Source organism: Eretmochelys imbricata, chromosome 17 (genome assembly GCF_965152235.1).
Source record: "Eretmochelys imbricata isolate rEreImb1 chromosome 17, rEreImb1.hap1, whole genome shotgun sequence".
In the NCBI taxonomy this organism is placed as follows: domain Eukaryota; kingdom Metazoa; phylum Chordata; order Testudines; family Cheloniidae; genus Eretmochelys; species Eretmochelys imbricata.
Genome location: NC_135588.1, coordinates 9,153,534 through 9,179,838, shown reverse-complemented (window position 1 = coordinate 9,179,838; position 26,305 = coordinate 9,153,534). Strand labels below are relative to the sequence as shown.

Genomic DNA, 26,305 nt, shown 5'->3' with positions numbered 1-26,305 from the left:
CTTTGCTGTGTAAACATAGCTCTGGTTTTTCTGCACCTCTTGATAGCCCTTATGAGTATGACACAACTAAGCTGGTAACATATTTAACATAGCTGGTAAATCTGCAGCATTGCTGCAAGCAACATTTGATCAGTCACTAGTGCCATCGTGACAGAGCTGACACTAACAAATAGCTGATTGATCCCCACAATAACCCATAAGGTCCTGTTATTACTGGTATTGTTATTTCCATTTTATAGATAGAAGAACCAAGATGTGGAGTCGGTGCCTTAGGCTGCAGAGGGATTAATAGCTTCATTCATAGTTTTTAAGGCCATAAAGGTCCAGTGTAGTCATCTAGTCCAGGCGTTCTCACAAGAAATTTGTTGGTGGCCTCCGAGTGCGGCCACCAATTGCTGGTGACTGCTCTGACAATTTTTCCTAAAATACTTAATTAACTTTAGGAAAAACAAATAAATATGCACATAGACATGTCCAAATCATTGTAATTTATTTATGTAGGGTTTTTTCACAGACTCAATAATAAAAATGATGTACAGTTTTCTCTATTCTTTGCTGGACATAAACAGAATAGAAACAAATAATGTGTTTTGCATGTTCTAGTCCCTTTTTGTTGTAGTGTCTTTTGCCTTTTCTTTTTTTTTTTTGGTGCTTACTTTTTTTAGACTTGCTAGCTCCTAAGTCTGTTTCAGTGAAAAATGATATTTGTATTTTGTTAATATCACTTTTCACAGCAGCAGACTCGCTAGCTAGCAGGGAGGCACTGAAAAGTGATATTAAATGTACAATTGTCACTTTTCACAACAGACTTATTCAGCCCTGGCAAGCTGGAGGGGGAACTGGGTAGGGAAGCAGCTGAGGGGCCAGGAGAGGGGTGTGTATGGGGGGGGATGGAGGGAGGGAAACCAGAACCCTGCAGCTGCACAGCCGGGGACTGGGGCCAGAGGACGCAGTGGGGACCAGGGGCGATGTGGCGGGGGAGGTGAGCTTGGGGCTGGCAGTCACTGCCACACGGCTGGGGGCCGGATCATGTGTCCCCATGGCAAGAGTCTGAAACCATGTGGCTGGGGGTCAGAGCTCACTGCTGCACAGCTGGAGCCCAGGGCCAGAGGAGGCAGCAGGTGGGGGTTGGAATGTGAGCCTGGGGCCAGGGTCAGGGTTCAAAGCTCATGGCCAGGGGATGGAGCCTGCGGCCCACCACCCCAGGTCTGAAGCCCAAGCCCCACCACCAGAGAGGGACAGGGCCCAAACCCTGCTGGCAGCCCTGGGGGAGGAACTATTGCTTTGTCCCCGCACCCCAAATCAGCACCCAGGAGGCTGTGGCCTCATGAAAAGCCGCTAGTGGCCGCATTTGAAAAATCCTGATATTCTAGTCTGACCTCTTGCATAGCACACGCCAAAGAACCTCACCAAGGAATTGGTGCATCAAGCCCATAACTTGTGTTTGAACTAGAGCATCATGTATTGTAAAAAGAGATCCAGTCTTGATTGAAAGACTTCAAGTGCCCAAGAATCCACCACCGCCTTGGGGAGTTATTGATGGTGCCATAGGTGCTGACTTCCTCTCTACCTGAGGGGTGCTCGACTTCCTCTCCACACCAGGGCCGTCCCAACTCCACCCCTTTTTCCAAGCCCCGACCTCTTCCCCAAGCACACCCTGTCCCCTCTCCTCCTCTGACCTGAACGGCTGTTCTGGGGCAGGCAGGAGGCACTGGAAGGGAGGGGGAGAAAATGATCGGAAGGGCTACCAGTGGGCCGTAGGTGCTGGGTAGAGTGTGTGTGGGGCTGGCTGCCGGACGGTGCTACTAAGCACCCGCTAATTTTTTCCCCACATATGGATGATTTAGCCTTCCTAGCTCCAAGGTGGTTTTCCTCCCAATGAAAAAGTCTCTGAGAGTAAAAGGCCACTATTTTATACTTTTCAGAGTAGCAGCCGTGTTAGTCTATATCCGCAAAAAGAAAAGGAGTACTTGTGGCACCTTAGAGACTAACCAATTTATATGAGCATAAGCTTTTGTAGCTACAGCTCACTTCGTCGGATGCATGCAGTGGAAAATACAGTGGGGAGATTTTATATACACAGAGAACATGGTAACACCCATTGTTTTATACACACTGTAACAAGAGTGATCGGGTAAGGTGAGCTATTACCAGCAGCACAGAAAAAAAACCTTTTGTAGTGATAATCAGGGTGGGCCATTTCCAGCAGTTGACAAGAACGTGTGAGGAACAGTAAGGGCAGGGAAATAAACATGGGGAAACGACACATCCACTCCCAGTCTTTATTAAAGCCTCATTTAATGGTGTCCAGTTTGCAAATTAATTCCAATTCAGCAGTCTCTCGTTGGAGTCTGTTTTTGAAGTTTTTTTGTTGAAGAATTGCCACTTTTAGGTCTGTAATCGAGTGACCAGAAAGATTGAAGTGTTCTCCGACTGGTTTTTGAATGTTATAATTCTTGACGACTGATTTGTTTCCACTTATTCTTTTACGTAGAGACTGTCCGGTTTGGCCAATGTACATGGCAGAGGGGCATTGCTGGCACATATCACAATGGTAGATGTGCAGGTGAACGAGCCTCTGATAGCGTGGCTGATGTGATTAGGCCCTGTGATGGTGTCCCCTGAATAGATCTGTGGACACAGTTGGCAACGGGCTTTGTTGCAAGGATAGGTTCCTGGGTTAGTGTTTTTGTTGTGTCATGTGTGGTTGCTGGTGAGTATTTGCTTCAGGTTGGGGGGCTGTCCATAGGCAGGGCCTGGCCTGTCTCCCAAGATCTGTGAGAGTGATAGGTCATCCTTCAGGATAGGCTGTAGATCCTTGATGATGCGCTGGAGAGGTTTTAGTTGGGGGCTGAAGGTGATGGCTAGTGGCGTTCTGTTATTTTCTTTGTTGGGCCTGTCCTGTAGTAGGTGACTTCTGGGTACTCTTCTGGCTCTGTCAATCTGTTTCCGCCAACGTGCACGGGCTGAAATTGTGGAAGAGCAGCATCGCTTGCCCCATAACCTCAGTGGAGAACACAATGCCATCCACAGCCTCAGAAACAACTCTGACATCATAATCAAAAAGGCTGACAAAGGAGGTACTGTCGTCATCATGCATAGGTTGGAATATGAACCAAGAGGCTGCTAGGCAGCTCTCCAACACCACTTTCTACAAGCCATTATCCTCTGATCCCACTGAGGGTTACCAAAAGAAACTACACCATCTGTTCAAGAAACTCCCTGAAAAAGCACAAGAAAAAATCTGCACAGACACACCCCTAGAATCCCGACCTGGGTTATTCTATCTGCTACCCAAGATCCATAACCCTGGAAATCCTGGACGCCCAATCATCTCAGGCATTGGCACCCTGACAGCATGATTGTCTGGCTATGTAGACTCCCTCCTCAGGCCCTATGCTACCAGCACTCCCAGCTAGCTTCGAGACACCACTGACTTCCTGAGGGAAACTACATTCCATCTGTGATCTTCCTGAAAACACCATCCTGGCCACTATGGATGTAGAAGCCCTCTACACCAACATTCCACACAAAGATGGACTACAAGCCGTCAGGAACAGTATCCCCGATAATGTCACAGCAAACCTGGTGGCTGAACTTTGTGACTTTGTCCTCACCCATAACTATTTCACATTTGGGGACAATGTATACCTTCAAATCAGTGGCACTGCTATGGGTACCTGCATGGCCCCACAGTATGCCAACATTTTTATGGCCGACTTAGAACAACGCTTCCTCAGCTCTCGTCCCCTAATGCCCCTACTCTACTTGTGCTACATTGATGACATCATCATCTGGACCCATGGAAAAGAAGCTCTTGAGGAATTCCACCATGATTTCAACAATTTCCATCCCACCATCAACCTCAGCCTGGACCAGTCCACACAAGAGATCCACTTCCTGGACACTACAGTGCTAATAAGCGATGGTCACATAAACACCATCCTATACCGGAAACCTACTGACGGCTATTCCTACCTACATGCCTCCAGCTTTCATCCAGACCACATCATATGATCCATTGTCTACAGCCAACCTCTACGATACAACCGCATTTGCTCCAACCCCTCAGACAGAGACGACAACCTACAAGATCTCTATCAAGCATTCTTACAACTACAATACCCACCTGCTGAAGTGAAGAAACAGATTGACAGAGCCAGAAGAGTACCCAGAAGTCACCTACTACAGGACAGGCCCAACAAAGAAAATAACAGAACGCCACTAGCCATCACCTTCAGCCCCCAACTAAAACCTCTCCAGCGCATCATCAAGGATCTACAGCCTATCCTGAAGGACAACCCATCACTCTCACAGATCTTGGGAGACAGGCCAGGCCCTGCTTACAGACAGCCCCGCAACCTGAAGCAAATACTCACCACAACCACACATGACACAACAAAAACACTAACCCAGGAACCTATCCTTGCAACAAAGCCCGTTGCCAACTGTGTCCACATATCTATTCAGGGGACACCATCATAGGGCCTCATCATATCAGCCACGCTATCAGAGGCTCGTTCACCTGCACATCTACCATTGTGATATGTGCCAGCAATGCCCCTCTGCCATGTACATTGGCCAAACCGGACAGTCTCTACATAAAAGAATAAATGGACACAAATCAGACGTCAAGAAATATAACATTCAAAAACTAGTTGGAGAACACTTCAATCTTTCTGGTCACTCAATTACAGACCTAAAAGTGGCAATTCTTCAACAAAAAAACTTCAAAAACAGACTCCAACGAGAGACTGCTGAATTGGAATTAATTTGCAAACTGGACACCATTAAATGAGGCTTTAATAAAGACTGGGAGTGGATGTGTCATTACACAAAGTAAAACTATTTCCCCATGTTTATTCCCCCCCCCCACCCCCCACAGTGTTCCTCACACGTTCTTGTCAACTGCTGGAAATGGCCCACCTTGATTATCACTACAAAAGGTTCCCTCACTCCTTCTCGCCCCCCCCCCCCCCGCTGGTAATAGCTCACCTTAAGTGATCACTCTGGTTATAGTGTGTATGGTAACACCCATTGTTTCATGTTCTCTGTGTATATAAATCTCCCCACTGTATTTTCCACTGCATGCAGCCGATGAAGTGAGCTGTAGCTCAGAAAAGCTTATGCTCAAATAGATTTGTTAGTCTCTACGGTGCCACAAGTACTCTTTTTCTTTTATATTTGTTACTGATATGAACCAATGGAAACTTACTAATGTCAGATTTACCAAATAAACGCATGTGACAACATTAATAATAATTCATATGTAGCACTTTTCATCCATAGTTCTCAGAGTGGGATCTCTATCCCTCTTTTACAATTAAGGAAATTGAAGTACAGACAGGTGAAGTGACTTGCCCAGCTTCAGTGGCTGTAGTTGTTGGCTAACATATTTGACTGTTCAAGTTTTTTACTTTTACAGTGCTTGTTGAAAGTTTTGTAGAACAGCCTCGAGTTGACAGTGATGGCTTGTTTGAAGAGCATAGTCATTGTTTGACTGCTGTAGGTGATTGAGTTGTGCAGTCTGTGTAGAATTAGGGTATTTAGTTAGAATACAGACTACAGATAAACAAACAAATAAATTAACATGAAGGGAAACACGACAGAGCCATTTTTAGCTCCTCCAAGGAAGTGATTCAGATACCAGTGGCTGTTAAAGAAGGCGACATGGGGGGTTGCACAGAAATTTCTAGTATTACGAGGTGCCTCTGGCATAAAGATCTAAAACAAGCAGCATATGCCCAGTTGTTGAAAGCAGATTGAAACAGCCCCTGCACCAGCCAAAAAGAGGACATGCAGGGGAGCATTCCCACCCAGCCAGGGAGAGGAGATGGGAGCTTCTTTCTTTGAATATCCCCTGAATATCCTTGTTACCCAGGGTGTCAAATGCAATAGGGTGAAGTGCGTAATTACAGTAACCTCTCCAACTCCGCGGTGTCAGAGCGCACGCTCTGTGTGTGTCTAGACTTCAAGCTGGGGGTGTAATTCCCAGCTCAAGGATACACAGTGGTGTTGCCATCCAGCTAATGCACTAAAAATAGAAGGTAGCCTTGCCCTTGGCAGCATGAGCTGTGGGACGGGTTGGGTCTCCAATGGGCCTATATGTGAGGCAGACTTAGGAGCTCAGCCCAGGGGCCCGGGTGTGAGCACCGCAGTGTGTGTGTGTGTGCACACAGGGCCAGGATTGGGAGTTTAGGGTGGGGGTGGGCCAGTGTACAGGGCCAGGATTGGGTGCCATGGGTGGGTCATAGAGAATGGAACTCAGGGTGCTGTTGCACCCCTGGCTTGGTTTCCAGTGTATCCGGGATTTACAGTTTGGTTCAATGGCTCTCAGCACCCCCCGTGTACAAATTATTCCATCACCCCTGGAGTGGGGGGCAGGGGGTGATCAGGGCTGGGGAGGGGCGATGGGGGGGCAGGTGGAGGGGCGGAGGGAGCTGACGGACAGAATCAGGGGCTGGGGCAGGTGGAGGGGCAGGATCTGGAGCTGGGGGGGAAGAGGGGGCAGGATCCGGGGCTGGGGGGGGCGGAGTGGGAAGGATCCGGGGCTGGAGGGAGGAAGAGGGGGCCGGGGCGGAGGGGCAGGATCCGGGGCTGAGGAGGGGACGAGGGGGCAGGATCGGGGCCGGGGGAAGGCGGAGGGGCAGGATCCGGGGCTGGGGGGGGCGGAGTGGGAAGGATCCGGGGCTGGGGGGGGGGGGGAAGAGGGGGTCGGGGCGGGGGGGGGGCGGAGGGGCAGGATCTTAGGCTTCCTCCACGTGCTCTCTCTCTTCCCTCTCCGCTGTACCCTTGGGGCGGGCGAGGTGGGTTCGAAAGGCGCATGCGCAGCTGCCTCCGCGGCCCGTGGCGTCGGGGCAGGAGGGGCGCTCGCCGGCGGGCAGGTCTCGCGAGCTGTGGCTGTCTCGCGCAGGGGGGCGGGGCGTGCGGGCCGTCGTGTATCGGTTGAATGTCTCAGTGTTCGCAAGGGGCCCGGTCGGGCAGCACGTGGGGACAGCGCGGCTCGCGGGGAGCGGCCGGGGGGGGCTGGGCACGGTGCGCACGAGGGCTCTGCACCGGGGGCGGCGAGCACCGGACGGATCGTGAGTATCGGGCCGGGCCGCGCCGCCGCGTTCTCCGGGCGATGGTGGGGTGGGAGTGGGCCGGGCTGGGAGCTGCGGGGGCTCAGCGGCCGAGCGGTGATGGGCAGGCGCCGGCGTGGGCGGGCAGCTGTCAGCTCTCCAGAGGGAGCGCCCCCCCCCCCGGGGTCACCCCTTCCCCGCTGCCCCGTGTGCTGCCAGTCAGCCCCCCCCCCTCCCCCTGCCCGGGGTCACCCCTTCCCCACTGCCCCGTGTGCTGCCAGTCAGCCCCCCCTGCCCGGGGTCACCCCTTCCCCACTGCCCCGTGTGCTGCCAGTCAGCCCCCCCTGCCCGGGGTCACCCCTTCCCCGCTGCCCCGTGTGCTGCCAGTCAGCCCCCCCCCTCCCCCCGGCCTGGGGTCACCTCTTCCCCGTGTGCTGCCAGTCAGCCCCCCCCCTTCCCCCGGCCTGGGGTCACCTCTTCCCCGTGTGCTGCCAGTCAGCCCCCCCCCCTCCCCCTGGCCTGGGGTCACCCCTTCCCCGTGTGCTGCCAGTCAGCCCCCCCCCTCCCCCTGGCCTGGGGTCACCCCTTCCCCGTGTGCTGCCAGTCAGCCCCCCCCCCTCCCCCTGGCCTGGGGTCACCCCTTCCCCGTGTGCTGCCAGTCAGCCCCCCCTGCCCGGGGTCACCCCTTCCCCACTGCCCCGTGTGCTGCCAGTCAGCCCCCCCTGCCCGGGGTCACCCCTTCCCCGCTGCCCCGTGTGCTGCCAGTCAGCCCCCCCCCCCCCCCCCGGCCTGGGGTCACCTCTTCCCCGTGTGCTGCCAGTCAGCCCCCCCCCTCCCCCCGGCCTGGGGTCACCCCTTCCCCGTGTGCTGCCAGTCAGCCCCCCCCCTCCCCCTGGCCTGGGGTCACCCCTTCCGCGTGTGCTGCCAGTCAGCCCCCCCCCTCCCCCTGGCCTGGGGTCACCCCTTCCCCGTGTGCTGCCAGTCAGCCCCCCCCCTCCCCCTGGCCTGGGGTCACCCCTTCCCCGTGTGCTGCCAGTCAGCCCCCCCCCTCCCCCTGGCCTGGGGTCACCCCTTCCCCGTGTGCTGCCAGTCAGCCCCCCCCTCCCCCTGGCCTGGGGTCACCCCTTCCCCGTGTGCTGCCAGTCAGCCCCCCCCCCTCCCCCTGGCCTGGGGTCACCCCTTCCCCGTGTGCTGCCAGTCAGCCCCCCCCCTCCCCCTGGCCTGGGGTCACCCCTTCCCCGTGTGCTGCCAGTCAGCCCCCCCCCTCCCCCTGGCCTGGGGTCACCCCTTCCCCGTGTGCTGCCAGTCAGCCCCCCCCCTCCCCCTGGCCTGGGGTCACCCCTTCCCCGTGTGCTGCCAGTCAGCCCCCCCTGCCCGGGGTCACCCCTTCCCCACTGCCCTGTGTGCTGCCAGTCAGCCCCCCCCCCTCCCCCTGGCCTGGGGTCACCTCTTCCCCGTGTGCTGCCAGCCAGTCCCCCCTCCCTCCCCCGGCCTGGGGTCACCCTTTCCCCGTGTCCTGCCCGGGGTCACCCCTTCCCCGCTGCTCCGTGTGCTGCCAGTCAGTCCCCCCTGTCCGGGGTCACCCCTTCCCCGCTGCTCCGTGTGCTGCCAGTCAGCCCCCACCCCTCCCCCCGTCCTGGGGTCACCCCTTCCCCGTGTGCTGCCAGTCAGTTTCCCCCCCCCCCCGGGGTCACCCCTTCCCCACTACCCCGTGTGCTGCCAGTCAGCCCCCCCCAGTCAGTCCCCTCCACCCCGCCCAGGGTCACCCCTTCCCCACTGCCCACTTGGGATCTCTCCCCCTGATATACCGTCCCATTCTGCTGAATGTCTCCCCATTCTTGGGAGTGCAGCTCCCTAGAGCTCCAGGGTCTCTGGCTTGTTGCTAATGTGTCCCCTGTTGGTTTTGGCAGCTTTTCCCCTAGCTGATCAGCCCTTACTGGCCAGCATGGTGCCTATAAGGGGCATTAAATAGCTCTTTTTCCCCATGGCACCCCTGTTCCCAATCTCCCCTACATACATACTGAAAGGGAGGGGAATGGGTGATGCCTGGTTGTTCCCATTCCCCTCTGTCCGTGTGGGGGTTGCTTGGCTTTTCTTTTTCTGGACTATTTGCAGCAGGTTTGGCTTTTCCACTGTAAATGGGGCAGGAGGTAGCATGATTGCATGGTGTACTGGTGCTGAGAGTTAATTGCATGGTGAAAGTTTCCAACCCAGGCAGCTGGGTTGTCAGTGAGTCTGGCATTGTTATACCGAGGGTGTATTATTAACTGTCTTTATTTCACTCTAAGAGGGTGAGGTTGGTGTCAGGTTTGAAACCCCCACCCCCTAACAGGCTGTGTGTATAGTGACCCCCTGAACCTTGCTATTTATGCGCCTTCTATGTGGGATTGCATACCTGTGACCATGAAAGGGGCTGGCAATGCCTCTTTAAAAGGTTAAGATGAGAGAGCCTCCCCTTACAGTCCCTGCCTTGATCTCTGGGAGCTAGAGGGCATCAAGATGCTTTCTTGACCCCTCACCTGTTGGGATTTGCAGAGAAATGGCCTGAACTCCTTTTTCCCAAGGTCACTCACCCTCCTATAGGTTTACTCTTTCAAAGGTCACGTATACCCAGACTGGAACAGGTAGTGCGCTGCAAGCAACCTGAGCGCCACAGCAGGCCTAGCTAGCAGAGGGCTTAGTAGTTTGTTCCCTTGTTCTGAACAACTGCTGTAGGTCACCCTTCACCTGCTCCTGAGCAGGGGCTGGTGTTAAATGGTAACTTTAGGAACGTCACTTGTCTTCTCCTTGCCAAGTCTGTGCACTTGGCTCGGGCTCCTTTGCTGCCAGATCAGCTCCCTGTACTTGTTTCAACCTGAAAAGGAGTGCTTCTGGGTCTCCTGATGCAGCCTTATTTAGGGAAGATGAGTGACTGGGCAGGCGTGTACCTGCTGCTCTTGTAGATGTGACACAGCTTTCTAACCCACGCTGTCTGGCTTGTTGATTAGGCGAAGGAATCAGTGTGCAATCCCAGTGAGGTCTTGCTTAGCGTGGCTTCATCGATGTCTATTGACCAATGGCTTTTGGGTTTGCTCCTTTAAGAAAAAGAAGGTTTCAGAGTAACAGCTGTGTTAGTCTGTATTCGCAAAAAGAAAAGGAGTACTTGTGGCACCTTAGAGACTAACCAATTTATTTGAGCATAAGCTTTCGTGAAGTGAGCTGTAGCTCACGAAAGCTTATGCTCAAATAAATTGGTTAGTCTCTAAGGTGCCACAAGTACTCCTTTTCTTTTTAAGAAAAAGAAGCAAGTCTTCCCTGCTCAGACTTGCAGTGTGCACAAATGAAATGAGACGTGCACTAGGCCAGAGCACATGGAGATACTTCCCACTGAAAGCCAAAAACAACCTCCTTTAAACTGAGCATGGCCAAAAGAAATCGGGGGTGAAATCCTGACCCCATTGAAGTCAATGGTAAAATTTCCATTGGATTCATTAGTCAGGATTTACCCTCTGGTCTCCTTGAGAACTGATTCATATGTGAGTAAATAATAGTGTGGGGTTTTGTTTTAAATCATTGCAGAACTACAACAATTTGTTAAAAGGCAGCTGGAATGCTGTAGTGTAAACTACATTAGTCTCTGATCTGTAAAGCTGGTGGGTAGGTAGATGAGAATCAGTTGAGCTGCAACATGCCATAGCTGTCTTAGATGCTGGATTCAGAGTTTCCTGCCACTGTGTAGATCTATTTCTGTAATATACAGAGGGAATCTTTAATTTCTCAGTGTCGGCATGTTAAGCCAGTTAAAGACCGTAGTTAACTCCACTGAAGTCCTAGCTCTTCATGTTTTGTTGAGGAAATACTAGTTGTAGACTCTCAGAAACACATTGTTGTACAGACCAAGAGTCCTGTGAGAGTCAGGGCTGGATGTGATTTCATGTCGGTTGGGAGCCCTGTTGCAACAGCTTGAAAATGAAAGTGAGGGTTGACAGAAGTGTTAGGTGTGGATTTACTAGTGCAGACTAGCCTGTCTCATTTGTTTGTACAGCACCCAGCATAATGGGGCCCTCTAGGCACTACCAGAGGGTAAACAAACTATAATTACCTAACCCTTCTCACACTGGTACAACCTTTACCTGCTTATAAGGCCAATATGTAGCTAGTGGATGCAGTGAGAAAGAGAGGAATTATATTGTAGCACAGTCCAGCAGTATTTTATTAGCCTGCTTGCCATGTTTCTTTCAACTCACAAGTAAAAATATGAACTGGAGTTTTTTCCAGTGTCGTCATGAGCTTTGAACAAGTAGACTTGTGCCTGGAATGGTAAACGTTCATGGCAGTTTTGCAAAGTGTAGGAAGCCGCTGCCCTTCTCAGTAGAGAAGACACGGTATCTGTAGGATGTGTAATTGGGGAATCTCTTCCCACCCTTCCCTCCACAGGAAATCTTCACACCAACCAATCCATAGTGATATGAAATAGCAAAGGATAGGTGTGCTGCACCATAGGCCATATTGTTAAGGAAGAGTCAAGGACAGCCAAATGAAAGTAACTTACATGCTTGGACTTTCAATGTTTCTTGGGCTCGGCTGACTTTATGCTGCCATTCTAACACCTGCTAGGTGTTATCAGAATGCTGTGAACTTTGTCTCAGGGAAAGGAAAGGACTTGTTGCTGAGGAAGGTGGTAGCAAAGATGCTAACTTCACATTTCTCCTGTTTGTTTTGTGTCTGTGAATGATCTACAGAGTTACAGCCATGCAAGCTTGCGGAGTGAAATGGGAAAGAAAGCATATGACCTGCTGGGGCATGGCAGGGTTGCTCCAGGAGGACAGTCTGCCTTTTCCTCAGTAGAGAATGCGTTTGGGCAATTAAAGCAAGGGATTAAGAGCTGGGAGTTCCAAGGACATGTCTACATGATGGATGCTGCAGCTATGTCTCTGTAGTGCCCGTAATGTATGTTTCCTATTGCAAAGGAAAGGGGTTTTCCATCGCTGCAGGTAATCCACCTCTCCGAGCAGCTATGGAATCGACCTAGCTGCGTCTGCTTCAGGGGTTCTCAAACTTCATTGCACCGCGACCCCCTTCTGACAACAAAAATTACTACACGATCCCAGGAGGGGGGACTGAAGCCTGAGCCTACCCAAGCCCTGCTGCCTCGGGGATGGTGGGGGAGGGGGGGTATTCCAAAGCCTGGTAGGGCCAGAACTGAAGCCCAAGGGCTTCTGCCCCAGGCGGGGGGCCTGTAACCCAGGGCTGAAGCCCTTGGGCCTTGGCTTTCACCTGGAATGGCAGGCCTTGGGTTTTGGCCCTGGGCGGTGGGGCTCAGACATTGGTTCTGGCCCCGGGCCCCAGCAGTTTGTCAGCCCTGGTGACCCCATTAAAACAGGGTCGCAACCCACTTTGGGGTCCTGACCCACAGTTTGAGAACCATTGGTCTGCATCATCTGGGGTGAGGTTGGCATAGCTACAGCACTCAGGACTGTGAATTTTTCACACCCCTGAGCACCGTTGCTGTGTTGACCTAACTTTTAAGTGTAGACCAGCACTTAGTTCTGTCCATGGTTCTGCGACTAGGTTACTATAATCCTTGTCACCCCAGTTCCAACCTCTGGCAGACATTGGTCCTTCCACCCCTTCCCTACGGATTGTGGGGGGGCCACCCTGCAGAAGGTTCTGCTTGTTGGCTGGATCAGAAGAGAGACCCTGAAGCAGATTAAATTTAGGCTATTTATCCAAAAGTCCTGTCTCTGGAAAATCTAGTTTGACCCTACTGTATGTGAGCCTTTCCAGTGGGTGGTGCTTCTCTGGAGGTGTTACAACCTGAGTGAATTTGCCTAATCACCCCGCTCTGTTCTTAGTTCCTGGAGGGCTCTGGTCACCCTCCCCCAGGGAAATCCATACAGGCTCTGGCCCACAATGATACCTAACTGTATCATAGCAAGATCTCCCAAAGATATTGCAGGAAATTGCTGCATCTCCTCACTATCATCTACTCCAGTCTACAGATTTCAAGATACCACTTCCTATCCCAGCACCAACCCTCTCAGTCTCTAGATAGGTGAAGAGCAGTTTTCGTTTTCTGTGTTGTGTTATTGAGCACTATTGATGCGTTTTTGTCATGCTTTTAAAAATTCTCATGTGGTTCTAAAGCTCATGAATGGATCAAGATGGCAGCCCTGGAGACTGAAATCTGTAATCTTAGCACAGGCAGCATGAGGGCAGGCTTCCTCCCAACAAGTCACTATTGCCAATGCTATGCCTCTCCTTTGGCTTTGATGAGTTGAAGGAGATCTCGGACTCCATGTCCGTTCTGTTACTGGTGTTGGCTCCAGGTGGCCAGTTTGATTGGATAAGCTTCTGGGGGCTGGGACTATTTACTGTGTTTGTACAGCATCTGGCACAATAAGACCTTGGCTTGTTGGCTCTACTACAATATAGCTATTGTCCCAATGAAAACCCAGAGCTCCATTGTGCTGGGTTCTGAGCAAAGATATAAGAGTCAGTCCCAAGCCTTTCTGGACACCCTTTTTCCCTTTAACATTTTGATTCTGTAGGTATTTGGTGCATCACAAAGATTTCAACTCTGTAATGGTTTCTTCTTATGGAATCATAGGACTGGATGGGACCTCGAGAGGTCTTTTAGTCCAGCCCCCTGCACTCAAGGCAGGATGATCTAGACCAGTGCTTCTCAACCAGCGGGCCACATGTGGCCCAATTAGCACACAGATGCGGCCCAGCTGTGTGCTTTTAAAAAAAAAAAAAAAATGTCTGGGTCCTGGCTGCCCAGCCCTGTGCGTGGCAGGATCCTGGTCCCGTGCTTGGGGCTCTGCTCCTGGCCCTGCTTTTTGGAGGGGCCTCTGGGCAGGGGTTGCTGGACACAGAGGTTTGTCACAGGGTTTAGCAAGACACTGCGGCCCACAATGATAAGTAGGTTGAGAACCACTAATCTTCTACACCATGCCTGACAGATGTTTGTCTAACCTGTTCTTAAAAATCTCCAGTGATGGAGATTCTGCAGCCTACCTAGGCAATTTATTCCAGTGCTTAACCACCCTGACAGTTAAGAAGTTTCTACTAATGTCCAACTTAAATCTCCCTTGCTGCAATGTAAGCCCATTGCTTCTTGTCCTATCCTCGGATGTTAAGGAGAACAATTTTTCTCCCTCCTCCTTGTAGCAACCTTTCATGTACTTGAAAACTGTTATGTCTCTTCTCAGTCTTCTCTTCTCCAGACTAAAACCCAGTTTTTTCAGTCTTCCCTCATAGGTCATGTTTTCTAGACCTTTAATAATTTTTGTTGCTCTTCTCTGGACTTTCTCCAGTTTGTCCACATCTTTCCTGAAATGTGGAGCCCAGAACTGGACACAGTACTCCAGTTGAGACCTAATCGGCGTGGAGTAGAGCGGAAAAATTACTTCGTGTCTTGCTTACAACACTTCTGCTAATACATCCCAGAATGACGTTCTCTTTTTTTTTCCAAGAGTGTTACACTGTTGACTCATATTTAGCTTGTGGTCCATTATGAGCCCCAGACCTCTTTCTGCAGTACTCCTTCCTAGGCAATCATTTCCCATTTTGGATGTGTGCAACTGATTGTTCCTTCCTAAGTGGAGTAATTTGCATTTGTCTTTATTGAATTTCATCCTATTTACTTGAGACAATTTACTTATCAAGGTATTTTTGACATCTCTAAAACTCACAGATAAACAGGTTTGTAGTGTGTACCCTGAAGGACTCTTAACAATCGCCACTAGTAATGAAATAATTAGACTTGAAGCACTACCTTCTAGACCTTCTATTAATAACTGCTGGTCTACCTGTAATCATTCTATGACACTTCTCAGTAATACAGCCAATTAAAATTTCAAAAGTGACTAGTGATATGAGGTGCCCATCTTGAGACAGGATCCAGATTTTCAGTGTGGGTACTCAGCACTTGCCATGAATGAGGCCCTTTTAACTTGTCTCATGCGGGGAGCCTGGAAATTGAGATGCCCCAAATCACTAGTTGCTTCTGAAAACTTATGCTATTTTTCATATGTGTTTTTTGACAATGATTTAAAAAAAACAAACCAAAACCCTAGGCCTTATTACGTTCCATTATGTAGGTTCTGTTTAATTTTTCACTGCCACAGCAAAATTTCCTGATGTGCATAGAATATGGGTACTCCTTTAGGGGGCCATGCGTCCCCATTAGCAAGGTTTGAACTTGCCTTTTGGTGACTGATCCAAACCGTTCCTCAAAGAACAGATCTGAACAGGTGGGACATGAGACTACCTTTAACCTCTGCTACCACCAGTGCTGAGCTGCCCTTCCTGGCTGTACAGCTGAGAAATGTAACATCCAGTAGAAATGAATGTGATTTCCAATTGCTAAATAGCAGTAGTCTTGTGATCCACATGGGTTGCTTATGTGTGTCCCTCGTGTTCCATAGGTGCTGTTTGTGAATTAGCAACTTGGCATGTCCCTGGAACCTCTTAAAAAAGAGTTGAAAATGTATTCCCATCAGTACTGTATCTGTGAAACCTTCTGTTAAAGGGACAACATTTTTAAATGTGATATACTTGCTTTGGAATTCTGGACCCCATTGAAGTAAATGGGAGTTGTGCTATGGACTTCACTGGGGCTTTCAACCCTCCCTAGCACTTTGTCCACTGAGATGTTAGTTTTTTGTTGGAACGTAACTAGTAATCTTTCACAGGAGGTGAGGGTGTCTAGCACTCTGCAGGGTGAAAGGATGGCCTGGGATTCAAGAGATCTGGTGCTTCCACAGACTTCCTGTGTGACTGTAGGCAATTGCATAATTGCTTCATGCCTCAACTTCCCTGTCTGTAAAATGGGTGTGATAATACTTTTTCTCCTTGCCTTCATCTTACTCATGTAGATTGCAAGCATCTCAGGGTAGGCAGTGTCTTACTATGTGTCTGTACAGCCCCTAGTACAGCAGGACCCCAATCTGGGGTGAGGCCTGTAGTGCTACCATAATACAAGTAATAACAGCAGAGCCCATCCCTTGCTGATTAGATCTCTGAAGCGTGGAATGTTACTTCTTGCACGGAACCTGTTTCCTCTACAAGTTGTCATCCTCTCCATTGTTCAGTCTCTTTGTTAGATACTGTGACATTTGCTTCCTCTTTATAGCCTGCATGAATACAGCACGCTTGCGTTTCCACAAGCACTTGACATCGTTGATGTCCTCTTCCCACTTTCCTGCAGTGCAGCTTTCAGAGAGCAAAGTGCCGCTTTTAGCCTTTTCTCTTCTGAAGGGGCTTAGTTGAGTGTTTTTTCAAATAGCTGTTTGTCAAGGACTTGTTGCTGTGCAGTGTGTATGCTAAGTAGCTCTTGATGTTGATGTTGCTCTTTGCAGATACCTGTTTGCCTAGCAAGGCTGCCACTTGTGATCAAGGCCTCCTACGGCATCCCTTCCCAACATTTGAGTGCGGGGTGAGGGAGCATCTTGTGCTGGTGTTGTGCTCCCTGAATGTTGTGCAGTATGCTTTCCTCTTCCTATTTTGCTTTTATTCTTCAGGCTTTATTTGCACAGTAGGGGCAAAGTGCACTGCAGAGACAGAATAGTCTCCAAAGTTGGGTGTAGTGTGTATGTACCCATGCAGACCCACATTCTGTTTGTGGTAGCTGATACAATAGACACGTGTTTGACTTCCTTGAGAAGTTATTTGTTTAAACCATTCTCCTGTTTGTAAACTAAACATTGTAGTACCTTGAGTGCCTGCCTGAACCAGCATCCATCAAAGTCAATGGCAGAGCTTAGGTGGGGCAAGGAGCAAGCCAAGTGCATCAGTACTGGAAACTAACTACTCTTCTCCAGGCTGAATGGAAGCGCCAAAAGAAACGGCGTGAGTGGTGGGTTTTAGAAATAGTTTGTCTTAAAGAGTTGTTAGGTTAAAACCATTGCTTTACCAGTATTGCTGTGTAAGCTGCTAGGTGCCAAGCACAATGCCATTGCCTTAATCTCTTGCAAAGCACTTTAACATGGAGTTAAATTGTGATCTGTAGGCCAGGTCTATGCTAGAGACTTATATCGGTATAACTATGTGGCTCTGGAGTGTGGAAAATCTGTGTAGACCGCGCTATGTTGACAGGACACAAGTACTGCCTCTTGGGGAGATGGATTAACTATGCCGACCGGAGAAGCACTGTATGTGAAGACAAGCCCATAATTACAGCCTTATCTGTTAGAGGCTGTGGGCTGGAGACTGCGGTTACAAAACAAACTCGCCAGGAAATTCTGTCTTGCTGTGATTTGGTGGTGGTTTTTTTAAACTTGTAAGGTACGGAAATGTGTATGTAATGTCACTCCGACAATCTTAGTCTTTCTCATTGCCCTCACCCCAGCCCAGCATCAGGAGCTAGCTTTGCTCAAATCCTCTGCAGTGTCCACTTGGCTTTAACAGTTTAGGCCTGTGCCCCCAAATATGGGACATCTTGCTAACCCGAGTGATCTAATGTCTCTCTTCGTCGGTCATTGATTGCGGTGGTCATGGCATCCAGTCCCAAGCAGGGATCTCTTACCAAGCTGTAGCTAGCTGTCACTGCTGTGATGTAGTCTGGTGTTCATCCTCATAAAGAAGCCCGAGGCCCTTCAGGCAGCAGAAGGCCCGCAGTAGTCTTGAGTAGGGACACGGGTGGAACAGCCATGTCTGGAGCCTCTGCAATGGCTTTGTTCCAAAGCTAAGCCGGTATAGAAGAGTAGCTAGGGAGGAAGCCCTTTGGACTTGGATCCGCTGGTCAAGAATCTGTGCAGAGGGGTGGCACCAGCTCACAGGCTAAGTAAGGCCGTTGGAGGGTGCAGTTGCTGGGCTAGCCCCCTCCAGTCTGAGGGGGGACTTGCATTCCCCAGTTAAGGCACCTGCCTAAAACTGGAGTACTCTGGAATCAAGCAGTTTCTTCGAGGTTTTCCCCCTAATGAAGTTACAGAGAATGCAGAACTCCAAAGATAAAATGGTTTGCATATGTCTGGGCTCAGCTTGCTTAGGGCAAGTCTACCCTACAAATGCAGCATCTTCGCGGCTGTAGTGCTTTGATGAAGACGCTCTCAGCTGACGGACCCATTGGCTTAGTTACTCCACCTCTGAGAGGCAGTAGCTATATTAACGGGAGAAGTTCTCCTGCAGACATAGCGCTGTCTACGCGGGGTTTAAGATCAGTATAACTGTCGTCTAGGGGTGTGGATTTTTCACACCCCTGAGCGACGTCGTTATATCAAACAAGTGTGTAGAGTAGACCTGGGCTTCATCACCTGGAAACTGGAGAAAATTCCGGCTAACCCACTGCAGCACTTTTGTTTTAGGTGTGTTCCACATAGGTTCTAAACAAAGTAGCTGGCAAATTAATGGCCGCACATGTTGGGAGTCATGGAGGGATGTGTGTCTTTCAGATTCACTCCTGTTAAATGACAGGTTTCAGAGTAACAGCCGTGTTAGTCTGTCTTTGCAAAAAGAAAAGGAGTACTTGTGGCACCTTAGAGACTAACCAATTTATTTGAGCATAAGCTTTCGTGAGCTACAGCTCACTTCATCAACAAAAGCTCATGCTCAAATAAATTGGTTAGTCTCTAAGGTGCCACAAGTACTCCTTTTCTTTTTACTCCTGTTAAAGGAGCTCGTGATCCTAAAAACACCTGCCACAATAGCTCTAGCTAAAGCACTGAGGAATTATCTATATTGCCCTTTCATGTCACGACCAGAGTGGCTCTGAATCACCAGCAGAGTTGAGCGAATGAGGGAGTTGTAAATAATGAAGCAATCTGATGAGATCGGATGAAATAGGGACCTTGATAAAGGGGTAGGAAGGTAATACAATCGGTAGAGCAGGAGGGAGCCTGGTGCTATGATGGGGTTAATGTTAATGAGTGTGTGAATTATGAAGTTATTGCATAGGTGGAAGAGTCCACTCACTGATGTGGTTGCATCCACACACGAGCAGGGCATGCTGTAGCAAGTAAGTGGCGAAAGGGTTAATGTTCATGGGGTGCTATTTGCATATGTGTAAGCTTTGTGGCTGGTAAAGACACTTGCAGCACTTGGGCTATGCTGACACTTCACTTTAAACCGGGATGGGCAAACTACAGGCCGGATCCAGCCCCTCAGGGCTTTGGATCCGGCCTGCAGGATTGTCCCCCATGGTGCCGCGGGCCCCACGCCACTCTCAGAAGCAGCCGGCACCACGTCCCTGCGGCACGGAGGGACTGTGGTGTGCACAGTCCTAATTCAGAAGTGCTGATGCTCTGACAGCTGGGGCCATGTCTACACTATGGGTGCTACAGCAGCACTGCTACTGTCTGGCAGCCATGCTGCTGTAGTGTAGACACTGCCTACAGTGGTGGAAGGGGTTTTCCCATCACTGCAGTTAATCCACCTCTCTGTGCGGCGACAAAAGCATTCTCCCATCAACATACCTGTGTCTACGCTGCGGGTTAGGTTGGCGTAACTGTGGCTCTCAGTGGTGTGAATTTTTCACATTCCTGAGCACCTACCGATGTTGATCTAACTTACGTGTAGACCGGGTTGAACTCCCAAATGGGGAGAGATCCTCCGGAAACATGACTATGACTGTGAAATTGCATTTTAATACAGCCGTATATACCAGTGTAGCAGATTTAAATGCAGATGAAGGGCACGGGATGTAATATGATCAGCCCCTGGCGCATGCGGCATTGAGTGAGATAAGAAGGGCTTTTAGGTGGCCAGCTATATTGCTAAACACAGGACTGCGTTGGTACCTTTAGGGTCCAATTCCAGCTCCGAGACGCTGGTTTAATGTGTTACACTAGGCCAAGTCCCTTCACTTCTCTGTGCCTCGGTTTCTTCCTCTGAAAAATAGGTTTGATAATTCTTACCTACTTCAAGGGTTTGGAGGTTTCTTCTTCACAGAGCACGCTGATTGTTGGATGGAAGGTGCTGTGATGTGTTGATTATTCTTCACAATCTGAACACTGTTGTTGGCTTTGCCACACACTTCATGTTAACAAGGTTTTGGCAAAGGAATGGTGAGGGAATGTCTCTTGCGGCCCTGTTCCGCTAATACTAAGATTTGGGGATTAAAGTGTATGTGAAGCAGCAATCTTTGGTGCTCCACAGAGATTTGAATTCTGATTCTAACTCTTTTACATTCAGGTAAAATTGAGAGGTTCATCTGAGTGCAATTTATTTTCTTTTTTAAATCCCCTAGTCTGAGGTCTTATCTGCCCTTTCCTCCCCTTGAATTTTGTTAGATTGTCAACTCGTGTTTTATGAGCTCACAACTTGGGATGTCTTTTCGCTTTAACTGTATGTAGGAGGATGTACTAGAACAACAGGGCAGGCAGGATCGGGAGACGAGTCCTGAAGGGGTGGGCATTCTGCAACTGATTCTGTAGTTTGGGGTTCAGAGGGAAGGCATAATTCAAGGTGATGTTGCAACCTGAATCCAGGGATGCTACAGATGCCTGTGTTAGCACCTCGTCCTTCCCTTGATTGTCCTCTGGCCAGTTTCTTGTGCTGCCTGCCTGCATGGGATTGCTTGCCCCTCAGTGTTTAGCCCACCTTAGCAATGCTGTGGTTATGTGCCTCTGAAAGCAGAGGTTAGGCAGTACTTCCTGTGAGAATTTGAATGTACAGATGGTCCCTGTAAGCCAGGAGTAATTTATTTTTGGTCAAGGTCCATACTCTGGAAAAAATAATACACAAATAATAACAGTAATGATAATAAGTAAATAAAAAGACTTCACAGTCCATTCAGAAGCATCTGGCGGGCCGGATTTGGCCTGGGATCCGCCTATTGATTACCCCTGCTGTAAGCCATACCTCTATCCTGGGTACCCAGAGAAAGGGTTGGTACAAATGCCTAGCTCCATGTCATGCTTTGATCTTCTAGGGGAACTATAACTCCCTGACACTGAAGTGGGGCTGGGCTGAAGTTTTTCTGATGGCTACTTCTTTGTATTAGTCAATCTTGTTGTCTTAATTTACTCTTAGCAACTGTGAGGACTGAAGGCCCCTCCATCAGGTTTTGTCATCTGCTGTTCCTGTGTGGCTTATAAGGCAGAGCATGTGCTATTGGCTATTTTTAGTGTGGAAAATTTCAAGAGCCCATGTGAGCCAGTTTAGTGTAACTGTGCCAGTCCTCTCCAGCACTCCTTCACCCGGACAATACTATTTCTTCAGTGTATTCCGCATCTCCGACACTGCAGCACTAGGCAAGAATATAATTGTTCATTTTATAGGGAGGCGTGTCACCTTGCCAATGAAGCATGGGATTCATTCAGGAGATCTGGGTTCTGTTTCCAGCCCTGTGGCTAACTTGCTTTGTGACCGAGGCCAGTCGCTTAATCTGTCTGTGCCTCAGTTTCCTTGCCCCCGCGTTATGGAACATTAATGTCCATAAAATGCTGTGGTGGAAAGAGCTCTGAGTACTAAGTGTTGCGAGGCAGAGAATGAACACAGTAGCAGTTCTCCAGAACCTTATTCCGAAGTCTGCAGCTATTGAGTCTCTTGGGTGACCCATTTAAAAACAAACGATGATTTGTAAAGTTTGAAGGAGGCTGGTTAAAGGAAGCTTTGAAAATCAGCTGGAGTAAACTTCTGCTGGGTTTCTCCTTCTCAAACCTTAAGACTGAATTCTCTGGCCTGCCCGTAAACCTTGTACTGTTAACATTTCAAGCCATATAAGGATGTGTATACGAAGGACTGTTTGTTCTGGCTAGGGAGCAGCGCAACTTAAAACATTAATCATGTCTGAGACCCTGACATAAGCAAGTGGAATGAGTTTGTGGTCCTCGACTTATTCTTTAAGATAGAACAATGTTTGTTTACAAATGCCATTCCCAGCCCCCATGGTCCAGCAAACCCACTCTTCTGCTGAGGAGTTAAAAGTGGATTGCTTGTGCATCACAGCTGGCAAACAAGACTCAGGGCACCAAATCCTTCCTTCACTGTCTATTTAAGGTGACATCTGTTGGTGTTACTGTCACCTGGCCAACTCGGTGTTTAAATGCCTGTTTCTATTTTGTGTGGAGTCAGTGTCTTGTATAGAATTCTCTAGACTAGGAAAACTTGGGTCCCTCGTTACTCTGGTTTAACCGGAGTGCCAGCAGACGGCTCTCACTGAAACTAACGGCATGCCAATGAAACTGCACGTCTTCGCAGGGAACATTTGCTAAAGCAGTAGTCCCACTGTGAATGAAAAATCACAGACCAGTTAAGCTCCCGAGTCACTGAAATGATGAAAATATCAATGTGCTCTACCACAACACTTGTATTTTTAGGAGTCTGATTTACGAGGCCTTGTGCTCAGGATGTTTTCCCTGCAGCTGTTGCTGCTGTCACAAAGCAGTGCAGAATTGCAGGGCACTGTTTTGTGCTTGTGCAGTTGGGCCCACTTCATAGGGAATGGGCTAATAGGGCAGTCGGTTTAATCAGGAAGGCTCACTGGGGACGTACTTATGCAAGAATATGTAACAGCGCTTTAATTTAGGCTTGTGGTGCACCCCAGAGGCAGCTTGTGTGGTGGTTCTACATTTAATTATAATACATAACTTAAGCACACAGCAAATGAATTTCACGGACTGATGACCATGCACTGTTGTGCTGTACAGTGGAAGCTTAAACTTTTTCTTCTGAAGAGTATGGAGTCTTTATCCTTTCCACTTAAAAAAGTGCATGGAAAAACTAAAAGCCTGAAACTTATTTTTTTAATGATTTAAAAAAAAAAGTTATTTGAGCCTTGAGAATGTGAATCTACAGCTTGAAAAGATGTGATGTTGGCTGGTTAGCTGGAACATCTTATCTTCAGCAGGGTAAGTCCTGCTAATCAAGCTGTGCTGGGCAACCCGGGAGCCACTGTGATTTCTCTCTTTCTCCCCCCGTCCATGAGGTTTGTAGCTTAAATCAGGCAGGTACAATGCGTGCAGCTAGTTCTACAAAAGAATCTCTTATGTAATTGAAGGAAGCACTTACCACAGCGGCTCGACATAGTGGAGATGTTACTGTGCTGCTTAATTGATGTCTGTAGTCACTTGTGCTTCAGTGGTTTGGAATAAAAAAAAAAACATTGTAGGGTTCATTGTCTCGGTCTCCTGAGTGTCACTTCATGATGATAATAGTGTCCTAACTGCGGAGGCAAAAGCAGGGATTGTACAGTAGGAAAATCCAACTGAAATCCTAACCAGTCTCCAGTTGTGAGCCTGGATAAAGAAGTTCTCAATATAACTTCATGGCATGGAAAGTGTCTTGGAAATCCTGGACCAGATTTTTTTTTTTTTTTTTGAAGTGGCTGGTGATTTTGTCTAACTTGCTACTTCAAAAGGGCCTGATTATCAGAGTATCTGAGGACCTTACAACTTTAATGTATTTACCTTCTTAGCTTCACTGTGAGGTGCTCTGTGTTTTTTAAAAAGCGGGCCCCTTTAAAGCGTCTAACTCCCCAAATCACTAGTCACTTTTGAATAATCTGTTCCTTGTGCTTACATTAACACCCAACTCTTTTCCGGTTCAGAGTGAGAATGAACATGGCCAGTAGAGACTGCCGTGGTGATTTCCTCTTCTCTAGTTCAAGAAAGTATGTGCTTCTAAAAAGGAGGTAAAATGCCAGTTATTAAGCAACGCGAGCCATTCCCACTGTAGTGAACTTTACAGTCCCTGTAAAAAATGTTTACTTCTGTCTCTCATTGGCAGAGACTTCTGGGGTCTGTCTAGATAAAAGTTCTTAATGTAGCCAAAGAGACCTTGTCACGCTTTAAATCCTGCTCCATGCAAGGGTACAGTGTGAGAACGCTCTGCAGCTAGGCAGTATTGTTGTAATGGACAATGGTTTAGCCAGCCCCACCTTCCAGCTGTGTAGATTTTTGTCTGTTAAGGAAAGGCATGTCCGCCCTGCCTTTTTATAACTCAAACAACATTGGCAAAGGAACAGTGTGACAGTCGAAGCATGTGGCATGAGTCTCTCTTTGGACTGTAAGTGTCTGGCATGAAGTCACGAGGCCTCGAATCAGAAAGTGGAGCAAAGGAGAAAGCGGCAGCTTAGCTCTGCAAAAAGTCAGAAGAATAAGAGGCACTACTTGGCTACACCCAAAGCAGCAGGATCACTATGGGCTGAAAGCTTTTTAAAGAGATCTTCTTAGGGAAAGTTAAGATAGCTTTATAGGGACAGCGCAAGACTGCTGTCCAGTTTGAAACCCTAAAGCACTGGGGATGGGGAAAAGGTGTTCCCTAGGGTTTCATCCTGTTAGCTCAGAAAAGGCAGTTGGTAACTTTCACTTGAATTAGCAAACCCTTGGCTCCCCTGCGGTCTTTAACTTGATGTGCTAACTTGTGTGAAAACTACAAGCCACCTTGTCTTCATTTACTTGAGTTAAGCACACACCTCAAGTAATATAGCTGCATTACAGAGGGGTGTCTGGAAGGAGGAGTTAGGAAGCATCACAGGCTTCCCCCGGGGACTTAAGTTCAAGTCCAGGTCTGGCTCACCAGACCCTGGCAGTGTGAAGTAGCTAGAAAGGGAGCAGATTGTCTGAATCGTTGTCCAGTGTCCCTGGTTGGCAGGCCCCGCAGTATTACAGTGGGAGGAAGCTGGCTCCCTGTCCAAGCTGCTAAAGGAATTGAAGAGAGAAGGGATGGTAAAAAACAAAAAACAAACTGCACCCTGCTCAGGCCAGGAAGAATTGTCCTAGTCTCTGTAGTATCCTTTTATAACTGAGCAACCTGTAGGGAGAGGGCAGGGACTTGTGGGGGTTTTGGTTTTTTTGCAGGCCTGAGGTGGTGAGTCGCTTGGAATGTCAAAGCTGTTTATAAAAAGAAAAGGAGTACTTGTGGCACCTTAGAGACTAACCAATTTATTTGAGCATGAGCTTTCGTGAGCTACAGCTCACTTCATCAGATGCATACCGTGGAAACTGCAGCAGACTTTATATATACACAGAGAATATGAAACAATACCTCCTCCCACCCCACTGTCCTGCTGGTAATAGCTTATCTAAAAGCCATTTCCAGCACAAATCCAGGTTTTCTCACCCTCCACCCCCCCACACAAATTCACTCTCCTGGGAGGAGGTATTGTTTCATATTCTCTGTGTATATATAAAGTCTGCTGCAGTTTCCACGGTATGCATCTGATGAAGTGAGCTGTAGCTCACGAAAGCTCATGCTCAAATAAATTGGTTAGTCTCTAAGGTGCCACAAGTACTCCTTTTCTTTTTGTGAATACAGACTAACACGGCTGTTACTCTGAAAGCTGTTTATGTCCACTTAAATTTGGTGCACGGATTGAGGTAAATCGTGGTGCTGGAGGGAGTGGTTCAGGGTAGAACTTCCAAGGAAGGGCACTCCTTTAGCGAGAATATCTGGCAGGGCTTTGCAGCACCACAGCTGAGGGACTGACTAGCTGAAAGGGCCATTCAGTGTCTCCCTAGATATCCATGTTGTGATCCCAGCTCAGCAGCCTCTCTGCCTTAACAGCAGGCAGGGGCGGGGGAAACGCCATGACCCTGCTGTGAATGCAGCAGAGTGGATTAGCCGCTCACATGACCTTGAAATTTGTTAATGTGCTGAAATGAATCCAGAACGGAGTCTGCCTTTCTCCAAGTAGCATTCTGATGCGGGGAATAGGAGGCAACCCTCCCCATGCCTTCTTGCTTACCGGTTTCTCTTTATAGACATGAAAGCACACTCCTAAGCCTCTCCTACTCTCAAAAGTAACCCTTTAAAAAAAATTAAGGTAATTAACCGATGCTGTATCTAGCTCAGCAGAAAATGTTTCCTGAATTCCTGCCATGGGGTGTGCACACAACATCCAAACAATGCGCTACGGAAATAGCTGAATGCAGTGCTAGTAAAAGATGGTCTGTAGCCCAGGAGGCTGATGTCCCAGGTCCCTCCTCAGAAAGAGCAGAGTGACTTTCCCTCCTGCCCACGTGGTGCTTTAAACTTGACCTGGAGGCCCTACCTCTAGGGCTAGAGGGGAGCTGCTTTCCCACATACTGGCCTTGTCACTGACACTTCAGTGACCGGGGTGTCTCTTTGTTGGTGGGGCAGACGCTTGTCTTCTGGAAGCAGGCTGAGGCCACCAATGCATGACACTTGGAGCCACCAAACGGCTATCAGCTAGCAACAGCTCTTGGCTGCTACTGGTTTAAACCAGTGACCCAGAGGCAAGAGACTCTGTATCCCATTGCCAAAACTTGGAGCCAGCCAGTTTGCAGAGTGGAGGTCTTGGGGCGGCGTGTCTCTTGCTGCTGACATCCCAACTAAATTTGTTTCTCCTTCCTGACCCT

At 49.0% G+C, this 26,305-nt stretch overlaps 1 protein-coding gene across 2 annotated transcripts in view; it reads left to right on the top strand.

Annotated features, from left to right (window-relative positions):
- The first annotated feature begins 6,990 nt into the window (after window positions 1-6,990).
- Window positions 6,991-26,305, top strand: part of AKAP1 (A-kinase anchoring protein 1) — a 43,357-nt gene continuing 24,042 nt past the window's right edge. For both annotated transcript variants that reach the window (XR_013348243.1, XM_077836475.1), the window contains exon 1: window positions 6,991-7,082. The gene's annotated coding sequence lies outside the window, so the exon portion shown is untranslated. The remainder of the gene's footprint in view (window positions 7,083-26,305) is intronic.